A 12,818-nucleotide genomic window follows, 5' to 3' on the forward strand; every position below is an offset into this window, starting at 1 on the left:
TTGTGAATAGGTCACTGACAAAGAGGTCCTCGGTTCCATTTCATGCTGTGTGTTAGAGAGGAATCAAGTACAGATTTTTACGAAATTAATAAACACTTTAATAACCAAACCAAAACTCTGGGTCACTTTTTTGTCTCTGCCTAAGCAAGAAAGAATTGAATTTTGTGACTTCTGGAAAGTGCAGCGAGATTAAACTTGGAAATCAGTCGCCGTTCCTCTCATAGTCATTGCCTGCACTGAATACCAAGAGGGATCTAAGGGTGGTGGTACACGGCACTGAACTGAACAGAGTGAAATGTCTCTCAGGGTGTGAAAAGCCCACGCCCATAGAATGCTATGAGCAGGCTACAGCAGCATTTAAGTTAAACAAAGTGAAGAATGTGGCTCAGGTCAAAGTGCGAAGCCACAAACAAGACACGAATAAGAACCACAATGGCACTACAGCCGCTGCGCAGTGGCAGAAACTCGAACCTGCAACGGGACATCCCCGCAATGGATTTCAGCCCATCACCTAACCACTCGCCACTAAACTGATTGTGTCTCATTTTCACTACACGATGATTCTGGTCTCACTGAATTCACTCCAAATTGTTGCTCAACCAGCTTTCTCCAGCACAACTCATGGCTGCGCATCAGTGATAGTTGTTCTTGGCTGCACAGGGAGAATTCTGCCCAGCCCTCCCGGCTGGAGCAGGAGAGAGTGTGTTGTGTTAACGTATCTGTGCTGTAGAGTGTTTGCATTCCCTCATCATACTCTGAATATGTCATGACAGTCCCTTTCCTAGTACAATATCTCTCAGCAACATCATTTCCAGATAGCCGGGGCAGGATTTATCTTGGGTCTATTCTGAATGAGTGTGTCATTGGGGTTGGGCAGATTAACTTAGCCTTTGCAGTCCACCCTGATGTTTCCTTGGTACTATACAATACATGTCAGAATAGAAAGAGTTGAGCCAATAATCTCCGTGTGCAGGTGATGCAGGTGCCTGTACGTCCCTCCTGTCTGACCATTGCTCATTGCAAGGGAGAGAAGGGTTCATCTGGAATCGTAATGCCCTTGGCGCAGAACAGAGACATCAGTAGGTTGTCTGTTCATGATCTGTTGTCAAGGAAATTTGTCTCTGGGTTGAAAATTGAGACAGGAAATGAAAACGTCCACATGGGGCTCCAACGCTCCTAAGTGAATGTTGTATGTTAAGGGACTCGGGCTGAGAAATGATTACAGGGGATTGGTTTCAATTATTTGACCTGATTTAAAACTAGGCTAAAACCCTCTATAGGGCTGTGGGTCAGGACATGCAAGTTCTGCGTAGAGTATTCAGCTGCCCGATCTGCCCTTCGCTGCACCATCCCTGCTCCAAATGCACCAGCCCTGGACGTACTCCCTCGTGACAGAGATTTGGTTCATTTGCTGTGATCCGGTTGGCTTGCGGGAGGAAGTGACAGCCCCAGCCCAGAGCCAATACTCCCTCTCACCCAGCAGCCCTTTAACCCCAGACAGTTCAGTCTGCCAGAAGCTTGGGATCTCCTGCCGAGCGCTCAGGGGTGTCTACCTGCACTAGGGGGCCCAGCGTGGCTCTGTTGGGAGCTCACGCACTAATGCATGCTAGTGGCAGCAGCCGCGTGGTGGTTTGCTGTGACTGGGTCGCATGCTCCTGAGTTGGCTGGGTTCATGCTGAAGGTGTGCGACTGGGGCCAGCCACTGGCCAAGCCCAATTGGACACCTACTGCTTGCTGTGTATTGACTATGCCCCTCATTGCCCCACGTCGTCTGAAGTCCAGGAAAAGGTTTGGCAGGGAATGGGGGAATGGTTTGACCCCAATATCTTCCAGGAGCTGATTCTTCTCCCATCTAAAGGGGTGTGTGGCATTGGGGTGGGTGCTCGTGTTCAATCCCTGTTGCCCAAGAGAAGGGGACTTGGAGCTCTTTCAGCTAGGAAGAGTATATCAGAATCCTCTTGCCCCCTCCCCAGGTTCCTCTCTGGTAGGCACAGAAGCTTGATCCTCGCTGGATGACTATAGAGCTGAGATGCACAAGCGCAGGCAGTAGGTTTTCGGGATCAGGGTCTCACTGTGCACATTGGTTCATTCCTCATGTTGCTGCCTTCTTGCCTTCGGTGCTCTAGGCTGTCTCTCCATTCTTCCTCCAGCATCAGAGGGCTCAGGCTTCTTTGCGCAAGCTGGTTCCCAGCTCAAGGCAGATTAACACGACAAGGGGGCCTCAAGCTAGGTGCTGGTGCCGTTGCTCAGGGAAGGGATTCTGTGACTCAATAAGACTGATTACATAATTGGGATAACTAATAAAGTGGGACTATATAAGACCCTGCTGGGTAGTTGGGGAGCAGTGTACGGTGTACCTCCGCCCCTGGCCTGAGAAGTCGCTGGAGAGTTGGGTTTTCCTTCTTAACGGGCCACCGACACGTCTCGTGTCCTTGATGTCGGCTGCTCTTTGCTGATACTGAAAGCTATTAGGGGTCTTCCCACCACTCCCAATTACTCCAATGCACAGACAGCAATAACTGGTGTGGAAGAAACCAACTCCACTCTCAGTTCAAGATCCCTTAAGGAGACAGACTGCAAGCATAGCTGGCAGGGGTATGCTCAGGTAAGGCTTGAAACGCAAATCAAATCCAAAGGCCCAGAAAGCCGCCTTCATCACAAAACTAGTTGCATATCCATTCCATTATGTCAGGACTCCACAATAGGGACCGAAAGGAAACAGAAACACTCACATCTTCCTTGGGCAAAAATGCATAAAAACCTAACAAACATGTCCCCTCTCACTGAAACACTTTAATCTCTAAGGTCTAGTTTAATGTTTTCAATCAACAAAACAGAGCACATGAACAAATTGCAGGTCCTTGGCCTCGCACGGGCTACAATGTGCAAGAAGAACAAGACCCAACATCCACGTGGAGGAATGACTAGTCTGGATTACAAAATTTTGGGGGTGAAAAAGTAAGTGCAATTGGGACTGAAACTCTAACTGGGGTGGACAGGAACCTCTTAGAAAAATAAAAATAACCAAATTTTACCAAACTCCCTGTTCAAACATCAATCCTCGCTTTGTGCACACGCATCACTTGGGGCTCTAATAAATGCAGCCTCCTTAAACAGATCGTTGTTCTTTGTGACTTTCAGAATACATTCAAATGAGACAGTTCCAACGCAGCAGAGTCTCTTGTACGTTTGCCAAGCCATAGAGCGGTGTGTCTGCAGAGTCACTGTAACGTCAGTCACGGTACTACCCAGGACAGTAATGCACAGCCTATTTCTGGGCTCAGATCATTTGGGAGAAGGGCTTTTGTTTTTCCCCTGTCGTTTTCTCTCTGAGAAATGTTGATCTTGAGCACGTTATAGTTAAAGTTCCTGCGAAGCAGAAAATCATCTCCTTGAAATAGGTGGGGAAGTGACCTGTTGTATAACCAGAGTAACAGAGGTTTGTAAACAGTTGAACATTTAAATAACTGAAAAGATAGTAAATAGAAATTCCATGGCAAGCACCAAGCCGATCAATTGATGGGGCCATGGGAACTAAGATGTAAATTGTCCCACTTGCCTTTATTCTCATAATGCTCTCAGGGGATTCTCTTCTAAGGTGCAGAGTGTAAGGTATCTGGCATGTACCGCTCACTCTGTATCCCTGTTTTCCAGAATTGAGTTTTAAACTCAGTGATCAGAGATTATACCTCGTAAACAAAGTTTGTAGTGGCATTAGAATTATTCTACTTCCTCAGTTCTAGTTCCAAAAAATAAGCAAATAGAACAATCGTGAGAATAAAATGCTGGTAGAAGTGAAATTTTTAAGAAGCGCAAATAATTCAGTTGCTTCGGTCTTGTGCATGGTATATGCTACAACATGCTTAATATATAGCACATTCTTTCGATAATCTTCTTTAAATATGCTGTAATAGAGTAACTAGATCAAGCGAGGGTGGTTTCAACACAGTGAGTTCTTCATGCATGCCTCCAAGAACTTATTTTCATTCTTAGAGGGAATAATCACCTAACTCATGAATCATCAAATGTCGGATTGCAGCGCGGAACAGTGAGCGGAGAGTAAACACCTTAAATCAAATAAATAAGTTGCTGTTTTTCTCGTAATCTCTCATGAATAAAGGAAGAATCCCTGAAATAACTCATGTGTAGAGAGGGGTTCTGAAGCGGGGTAGATATGAGATTAATTATGAATAGGAGGACAAAGCCAAAGTAGGATTAGCGTGGAACAAGAGGTTTTTTCGTGCTGTTTCATTCAGCCAGCTCTCACACCGCTGTATCCCACTTCGCCACCAACAACAAAGCCACCTTGTGACTCCTAAGACAGAACCACTTGCACAAAACTGAAGAGCCCCCAGCATTCCCTCTCCTCGCGGATCCCCTGGCAGCCAGGCTCTCCGAACTGCCTTGTGTTGCTCCCTGAGTGCTGTCAAATGGAGCTTACCGCTTCTCCTGAGAATGCAGCTGAGAAATGCAACTCCTCCTTCCAAGATCTCGCCTCTGGCTCGAGAGCAGGGGCCCGTATGATAACGCCTTGCAACATTACCCTTCATCAAATCCCAAGCGCCCCCCTGGTTTTCACCGTTGGCTAGCTTCCCTGTGTAGCAGCAAAAGATTTTCCCATCATTCAAGAACCCAGCCTGGGACAAAGTCAGCCCAGCTTCTAGACCCCACATCCAAAAGTGAATAAGGGAAAAGTATTTATTGTTCCCATAATATAAGAACTAGGAACATGAAATGAAAGTATGGGCAGCAGGTTTAGAACAAATAAAAGGAGGTCTTCACACAGTGCACAGCCCAACATCGTGCTACTGCTGAGGAAGTTGGTGAAAGGCTAGGCTATAACAGGTGTTAAAAAAACCTAGATAAATTCATGGAGGTTAACAGTCCATTGTGTCTATTACCAGGAGATGGGTAAGGAAATGGTGCCCTAGCCTCTTTTGTTAGAGGGTGGAAGATAGATAGTAGGAAAGAGATCACTTGATCATGCCTGTTAGGTACTCCCTCTGGGCATCCTGTCAGTGGCCACTGTTTGGCAGACAGATACTGGGCTGGATGGACCTTTGCGTCTGACCCAGTATGGCCGTCTCATGTTCTAGAAGGGAGGAAACAAGCAACTAACACAGTTCTGTACTGTAGTGTATCAGTTGCCTAACATACGAAAGTCTGTGTTTAAAACAGGCGGGGGGTTTACTTTTTCTGCCTGTCCAGCAAAGCGCTCCTACTGCTGCCACTGGGCTGTCCTGCAGTAACCCCAACCCTTGCATGGCACAGGGTGGTGAACTGAGCTGAGAAAAAAGCCTTGGCATCAGCAGGAGAAAGCTAGAGGGTCTGGGCCAGTCACCTTTTGAAGCCTTGTAACTTGGCCTCCTCTGCCCTTGGAGGCTGGCCTACGGAGGTCGGCTCTTCCTGCTGGACTCCTTTGTGTGACTTGCCAAAGGAGGGAGTGAGGCCGGAATGGGGTAAAGAGGAAAGTCAAGCTGAGGAAGGCAGGGCAGAAGCTAAGTGCCTCCGTCTGGCTAAGCAGGGTTACTAGAGTGCACCATTTGCTCTGCAAAGCCTGGGGAGGTGCGGTTGGCTACTGGGAGGTAGAATTCTGTGCCTGCCTCTTGGCTTCCCAGGGGTGGCTACTTGCATCCCAGGAGAAGGACGGTTCTGGGTGAAAGGAACACAAGCAAAGCTCTGGGAGGAAATTTGGATGCAGGGTGCTGGCTCTGCACCGGGGGAGGGGGTTGGGGTGCAGGAGGGGTGATGTTTACCCCAGGCAGTGCAGCTCCCAAAGTGATCGGTACGCACAGCCCTGTGGCAGCAGCTCCTAGGTGGGCGGGGCCAGGGGGTCTCTGTGTGCCGCTGCCTGCAGGCACCGCCCCCAGAGCTCCCTTTGGCTGCAGTTCCTGGCCAATGGGAGCTGCGGAGTCGGTACTCGGGGCACAGACAGTGAATGGAGACACTCCCCCCCACCCCAGGGGATGCTGGGACATGCCAACCGTTTCTGGGAGTGGCACGGAGGGACGGAGGCAGAGTGGGCAGGGAGCCACCTCAGTGCTGCTGGCACATCTCTGCACACCCATTGGGGGAGGGGAGCAGAGGTTGTCCATGTGCTGCCTGGGGTAGGGGCAGAGCACAGAGCTGCCTCCCCTCCTGGGTCTATGACAGCAGTGGGTGGGTGGGGTCTTTTGGCCTGTAAGGTGCAGCAGGTCGGACTAGATGATCACATTGCTCCCTTCTGACCTTAAAGGTTCTGAGTCTAATAGGGAGAGGGAAGTAAAGGAAATTTCTTTTAAAAAATAAACCAAACATTGTAATACCAGGATAACTCCAACAGCTCAGTGTATAGTCCTGCCACTTTCTTCCCCCACTGTGTGTTGACTGACCTGCAGGACATTGATTCTCTCATTCCGTTGCTAAACCGATACAATGTGACTGAAATTAAACCAATTCCCAGGGAGGAAACACCCCATCATTGCATTGGCTGGGAATCAAACCCAGATCAATGGCTTGAAAGGCAGCTACGCTCATCACTATACCACCAATGCATCTGACAAAAGTGTTACTTGTGCTTGCCCAATGAGGCTAGAGCAGCATTGAGGAGATTTTCAGCCTGTTAAAATGTACTGGATTCTCATCACTAAAAAAAACACCTCCATCTTCACTTGAGTTGAACCATCAGCCTTTCAATTAGCCACCAAAGTTGTTAATCACAGGGTATGTCTACACTACGGGATTATTCCGATTTTACATAAACCAGTTTTTGGAAACAGATTGTATAAAGTCGAGTGCACGCGGTCCCACTAAGCACATTAATTCGGCGGTGTGCGTCCATGTACCAAGGATAGAGTCTATTTCCGGAGCATTGCACTGTGGGCAGCTATCCCATAAGTATCCAATAGTTCCCACGGTGTCGCCCACCCATTGGAATTCTGGGTTGAGATCCCAGTGCCTGATGGGACAAAAACAGTGTCGTGGGTGATTCTGGGTAAATGTTGTCACTCACTCCTCCCTCCGTGAAAGCAACGGCAGACAATCATTTCGCGTCCTTTTCCCTGGATTGCCTGGGCAGACGCCATAGCACGGCAACCATGGAGCCCGTTCAGCCTTTTTTCACTGTCACCGTATGTCTACTGGATGGTGCTGACAGACGCGGTACTTCAGTGCTACACAGCAGCATCCTCTTGCCTTTTGCAAGTTCGCAAAGATGGTTACCAGCCACACCGTGCCGTCTGCTGCTTTGCAAGTTGACAATGACAGTTACCAGTTACACTGAACCGTCTGCTGCTGTCATGGGTGCTCCTACAGATTCGGCAGCCACAATGAGCTTTGGTGTGAGAGCTAAGACTCCTGCCCCTGTCCAGGGAGGGGGTCATCCATGAGGGGACTGGACCACTGACCTACCAGCTCCTAACTCCCAAACGTTCAGTAACTCTGTTATCAGGGGCAAACGGCCGCTCCAGGTCAGAGCCCCAGACATCCCGCAGAAATGATGAGCTGCATGCCATTCTAGGGGGTGCCCCTGCAACAACCCCACCCGTTGCTTCCCTCCTCCTCCACCCCTCCTTGGCTACCGTGGCAGTTATCCCCCATTTGTGTGATGAAGTAATAAAGAATGCAGGAATTTGAAACAACACTGACTTTTATTGCCTCTGCAAGCAGAGCTCAAAGGGGGAGGGGAGGGCAGCCTCCAGCTGCTATGATATTCCAGGCAGGACTGAATCTCCATTAGACAAAGCTTAAAGAAGAGAATGACCTGGGAGTCATTCCATTTTTGCCCAGGCACCCCCGGCTGACCTCACCGAGGCCAGCCAGGAGCACTCACGGGATGATGATGATGGATACCAGTCCTACTGTACCGTCTGCCATCCGCAAGGGAAGGGAAGAAGGATGCTGCTGTGTAGCGCTGCAGCACACACGTCTGCCAGCAGCATCCAGTAGACATACAGTGACATTGAAAAAAGGCGAGAAACTATTTTTTTCCCTTTGCTTTCATGGGTCGGGCGAGAAGGGACAACATATACCCTGAACACCCGCGACAATGTTTTTGACCCTTCAGGCTTTGGGAACTCAGCCAAGAATTCAAATGGTTTTTCGGAGAGTGTGGGAACTGTGGGATAGCTACAGTCGTCAGTCGCCCCTCCCTCTGTGAGCGTCCATTTCATTCTTTGGCTTTCTGGTACGCTTGTCTCAGCTCCTTAAGTTTCAGCACTGTGTTGAGTCCCTGCTGTGGCCTCTGTCCATCATAGCCTTGGAGATTTTTTCAGAATGTTTTGGCATTTCATCTTTTGGAACAGAGTTCTGATAGAACAATTCATCTCCCCATAGAGAGATCAGATCAGTATCTCCCATACGGTCCATGCTGGAGCTCTTTTTGGATTTGGGACTGCATGGTCACCTGTGCTATCGGCGCTCCATGCTGGGCAAACAGGAAATGAAATTCAATAGTTCACGGAGCTTTTCCTGTCTACCTGGCCAGTGCATCTGAGTTGAGATTGCTGTCCAGAATGGTCACAATGGTGCACTGTGGACAGGCTGGCTCTAGCCATTTTGCCAACCCAAGCACAGCAGCACGCCGCGGGGGGCACTCAAAATGCCGGTCCCATGGCTTCAGGGACCTCCTTCAGGTGTCCCTGCGGAGGGTCCTCTGGTCCAGCAGCTCCGGTGGACTCCCAGCAGGCAGTGCTATCGGAGCCGCAGATTGCTGGACCCTCCAGCAGGCACGCCTGCGGGAGGTCACAAGGCTGCAACCGATAGTGGCCCCCCTAGGCATGCCCCCCAAGGAGGCCAATGGGGTCTGGAGCCGGCCCTGACTATGATTGCCCGGCCAATACCGTTGAATTGCGGCCACACTATCCCTAATCCAACATGGCAATACCGATTTCAGCGCTACTCCCCTCGTCGGGGAGGATTACAGATATCGGTATTAAGAGCCCTTTATAGCGATATAAAGGGCTTCGTTTTGTGTGGACGGGTGCAGGGTTAATGCGATTTAATGCTGCTAAATTCGATATAAACTCATAGTGTTGACCAGGCCAGAGAAAGCAGCAGGTTTCCCTACCGTTTTTCTGCTCTTGTTTTCTTGACTAGTTTCTCCTCTGCACCAACTTGCTCTTTTCCTTTGAGCCTGGCTGGCTCAGTTGGCAGACTTCAGACTTTTAATCTGAGGGTTCAAGTCCCTGATCAGGTGATAAACTACTCACCAAGATCTTAAACTGTCTTTCTGGAGTCCTCTTTGATGTTACTTTTTCTCTTCAGGATTTTCCCTTTCCTCAGAAGGCCTTTTTGTGTGTGGGTTTGAAGGGGCAACTTCCTGACAGCCCCTCTGTCCTTGCAGCCTGGAGGAATAAAGGCCTGGGCATATAGCATGTTCCTTCCCTGCACACACACACACATACAAACACACAGAATATCCCTAAGGAATTAGAATCACCTGCTGCTTTCCCTTTCCTGCTGGATCCCCAAATGATGATGCTCTTCAGGCTAAACCCATGTCCCCTCTTTTCCCAGTGCCCTTCAATCCCAACCCTCAGTCCCTCCTATGCACACTGCTCCTCACTCCCAACCAGAGCCTACTCCTCTTCACCCTTCTCCTCCTGTGACCCTACCACAGCCCCCTCAATCCCAACCCACAGGCCCCTCCTCCTCACACTGCTCCTCAATCCCAACCCACAGCTCCCTCCTTCCCTCCAGCAGCAGTGCTTCAGACTCCCTCAGGAAGATTTTCTTGCAAGGTTTCATGTATGAGTCTGCATGTGGATTTTACAGTGTATGTTGGAAATATGTTGGATTGCTTGCCAAAAATGATCACTTTTGGCTGGTGTTGGATTCCCAGTCTCCTTGTTATTGGGGCAGGAGAAATAAAGGGTTGTTATCCTTGTGTAAATTGAGGGCAGCACAACTGTGTCCTTGGCAGACCCCGATTGAGGGACTCACCCTCAATTCAATAGCACTTGCTAGGCAGGGGACATGGGTTCCAAAGCCAAGTGGGCTGGGGTCTGGGTTGTAATAAACACGTCTAAATTTAGGGGTTAGATCAATGTTAGGACAGGGTGGGCGTGGAGGGATGAGTGAGTCCCTAGACAACATAGTGAGTATGATGCCTTCTTATTTTCCCCCCTTTCCACCCAGGATGGCAGGTGAACTCTACAGAGGCACCTCTGGCTTGCACTGACTAAGGACAACAGCTGTGAGTGGGGTGCAGAGAGGGATGGCTCATGTTAAAGGACTTTTGGTTGCTGGACTTATGAACCGTAGGGAGAAGGACACTACCCAGCTTATTTAGGGTGGGTCTTTTCCTCGTGTTTAGTTTATGCGTTGGAGCTGCTGACATGACTTCTGCTAACCCTGGCCTTACATTGCAATGTAGACATACCCTGAGAGGGCATCTATAACATGTGATAAAAAGCAGTGTGGCCCGGCTGGCCTGGATCATCTGACTTGGACTCCTTGGGCTCAGGTTGTGAGGCTAAAAAGTGCAGTGCAGACATTTGAGCTCAGACTGGGCCAGGCTTGGGACCTCCCCCTCATGGGTCTTGGAGGCTGGGCTCAAGCCCAAGTGTCTACATTGTAATTTTATAACCTGCAGCACAAGCCCCACAAGCCTGAATCAACTGACCCAGGTTTTGAGAATAGTGACTTGGGTGTGTTTACGACAATGTAGACATAATGCTACGCTATGTCCACACTGCAATGAAACACCCAGGGCCACCCCATGCCAGCTCAGGTCCCGAGGCTTTGGCCGTGGGGTGGTAAATTTGCAGTGTAGATGTCTCAGCTCAGGCTCAATACTGGGCTCTGGCCCCCTCAAAGTTAGGAGGGAGTTTAGCAAGCAAAAAAGTAAAACCGCAATGAAGTATTATCCTGGACTCAATGGCATTTCTCCATTGGTCTGTCTGCTTTGGGGCAGGGAAAAAGCACATCCTGCTGCATTCCTTATTTCATTGGGTGGTTTAGGATTTTCATTCTCAGACACTGGCACAAAGCAGGACTCAACCCTCAACATAAACTAGGTGAGCTGCCCACAGATTCTGGCAGCCACAATGAGCATTTGGTGTGAGATCTCAGACCTGCCTCTGTCCCAGAGGGAGGGGGTCCATCCACGGGGGACTGGGGTCACCATGACCTACCAGCTCCTAACTCCCAAACGTTCAGTAACTCTGTTATCAGTGCCTGTGCGTGTAATTTAAACCATAAAAACCCACACTGGGCTAGACCAAAGGTCCTTCTGACATCAGCCAAGAGCAGGTGCTCCAATAACCACTCAAAAGGGCACCAACTGGCAGTTATTATCCCTGACCCAAAAGCAGACAGACCAATGGAGAACTGCCATGAGTCCAGGGTAATACTTCACTGCGGTTTTACCATTTCCACTTGCTAAACTCCCTCCCAACCTTCTGGGTCCTAGAGCAGGGTACTGAGCCTGAGCCGAGACACATACACTGCAACTTTACAGCCCAAGCCACATGACCCTGATTAATCCCACACAGCCTGCCCTGGGTGTTTCATTGCACTGTAGACCTACCCTAATGTTATGTCTACACTGTGATTAAAACACCCAGGGCACTGTCTCAAAGCCCAGGTCAGCTGACTCAGGGTTATGGACTTGGGGGCTGCAAGACTATAAAATTACAAAGTGCAGACATATGGACTTGAGCCCAACCTCTGAGACCCCACGAGGGGTGAGGGTTTCTGAACCCAGGCTTCAGTGTGAACACAAACATCTGCACCACAGTTTTTAGCCTCTCAGCTTTAGTCCATGAGCCCAAGTCAGATGCCCAGGCCAGCCATGCTGCCATCTTTATCCCAGGAGAGATGGACTCTCAGGGTACGTTCCATTGCAATGGAAGCCCAGGTGTGGCAAGCTGTGCTCAAAGCAGCACCCTGGAGCCCCATATTCACCACTCTCATATAAGGTGATGATACGTTTTGAACAAAGTCTGCCTGGTGAGGTATCATTTTAAAAATCTTGAACTGTTCATCTGTTGAACATCAATGTCCTCTTGCATTCTATGTGCTCACATTGGTTTGGGAAGTTATGAAGTTTGCTCTGTGTGCATTACAGAAACTATGTTATGAGGTTGGGAAATGCCCACCACCAGCCTTTCAGGTGCAAAAATGGAGGAGCCAGACTCACTGCTGACCCATTAAAGGTAGCTACACTCCCAAGGACTATCCAGGAACCGTGTACAATGCAGACTTCGCCGAGATAACACAGCAAGAATGGACACTGCTTGACTCACATCATAGCAAAGGAGCTTTCTAGAAAGTTGGAAGAAACTATGAAAGAGGGTAGAGACATCATGACTTGGCATCTCTCCCTCACAACTCAACAGCTGGAACACACCTGGATGACAAAACTGATTTATAAATCAGAAGATAAAATAATACATTCAAAGCAAAGTCCCCAAACAGACTAGTATTGGTTTTCAGCCGAAAATTTACAGTTTGGGGAATTTTTTTTTCCAGTCAGACTTTGCCAAGGGAAGCAGGGAGAAAATGTTTGAGTTGCCTCCTTCAGAACAGCTTGGTCTAGACACTCTAGCTGTGGGTCACTGTCAGGCCTTGCTGAGAACTGGGGTATTTTAATAATTTGGGAGGTCCCAGGGTGTTTGGGGAAGATTATGAGGCTGTTACCTTTTGAGATAAAAACTAAGAAATAGCAGACTAGAGAAATTTTTTTTTTTTAGAAATTTGAGATTTAGACATTTTATTTAAAGCAAGGGGGTTTCTGAGTAGGTTTTTGTTTGCAGGAAGCAACATTGTTTGATCTGTCATTGTACCAAATGGGGAGATGGTTGTCTATAAAGGAAGGGGTGAAGACTAAATGCATC

General features: G+C 48.9%; 1 long non-coding RNA gene across 1 annotated transcript; it reads right to left on the reverse strand.

The window, feature by feature from the left end:
- Window positions 1-7,347: 7,347 nt before the first annotated feature.
- LOC142047440 (uncharacterized) lies at window positions 7,348-11,582 on the reverse strand. The gene is made up of 3 exons (XR_012656706.1): window positions 11,499-11,582; window positions 11,111-11,388; window positions 7,348-7,385 (listed from the first exon to the last, which is right to left on the reverse strand). It is a non-coding gene; the product is annotated as an uncharacterized LOC142047440 (long non-coding RNA).
- Window positions 11,583-12,818: the final 1,236 nt, after the last annotated feature.

The sequence above is a fragment of the Chelonoidis abingdonii genome, chromosome 11 (genome assembly GCF_003597395.2).
Source record: "Chelonoidis abingdonii isolate Lonesome George chromosome 11, CheloAbing_2.0, whole genome shotgun sequence".
Classification (NCBI taxonomy): domain Eukaryota; kingdom Metazoa; phylum Chordata; order Testudines; family Testudinidae; genus Chelonoidis; species Chelonoidis abingdonii.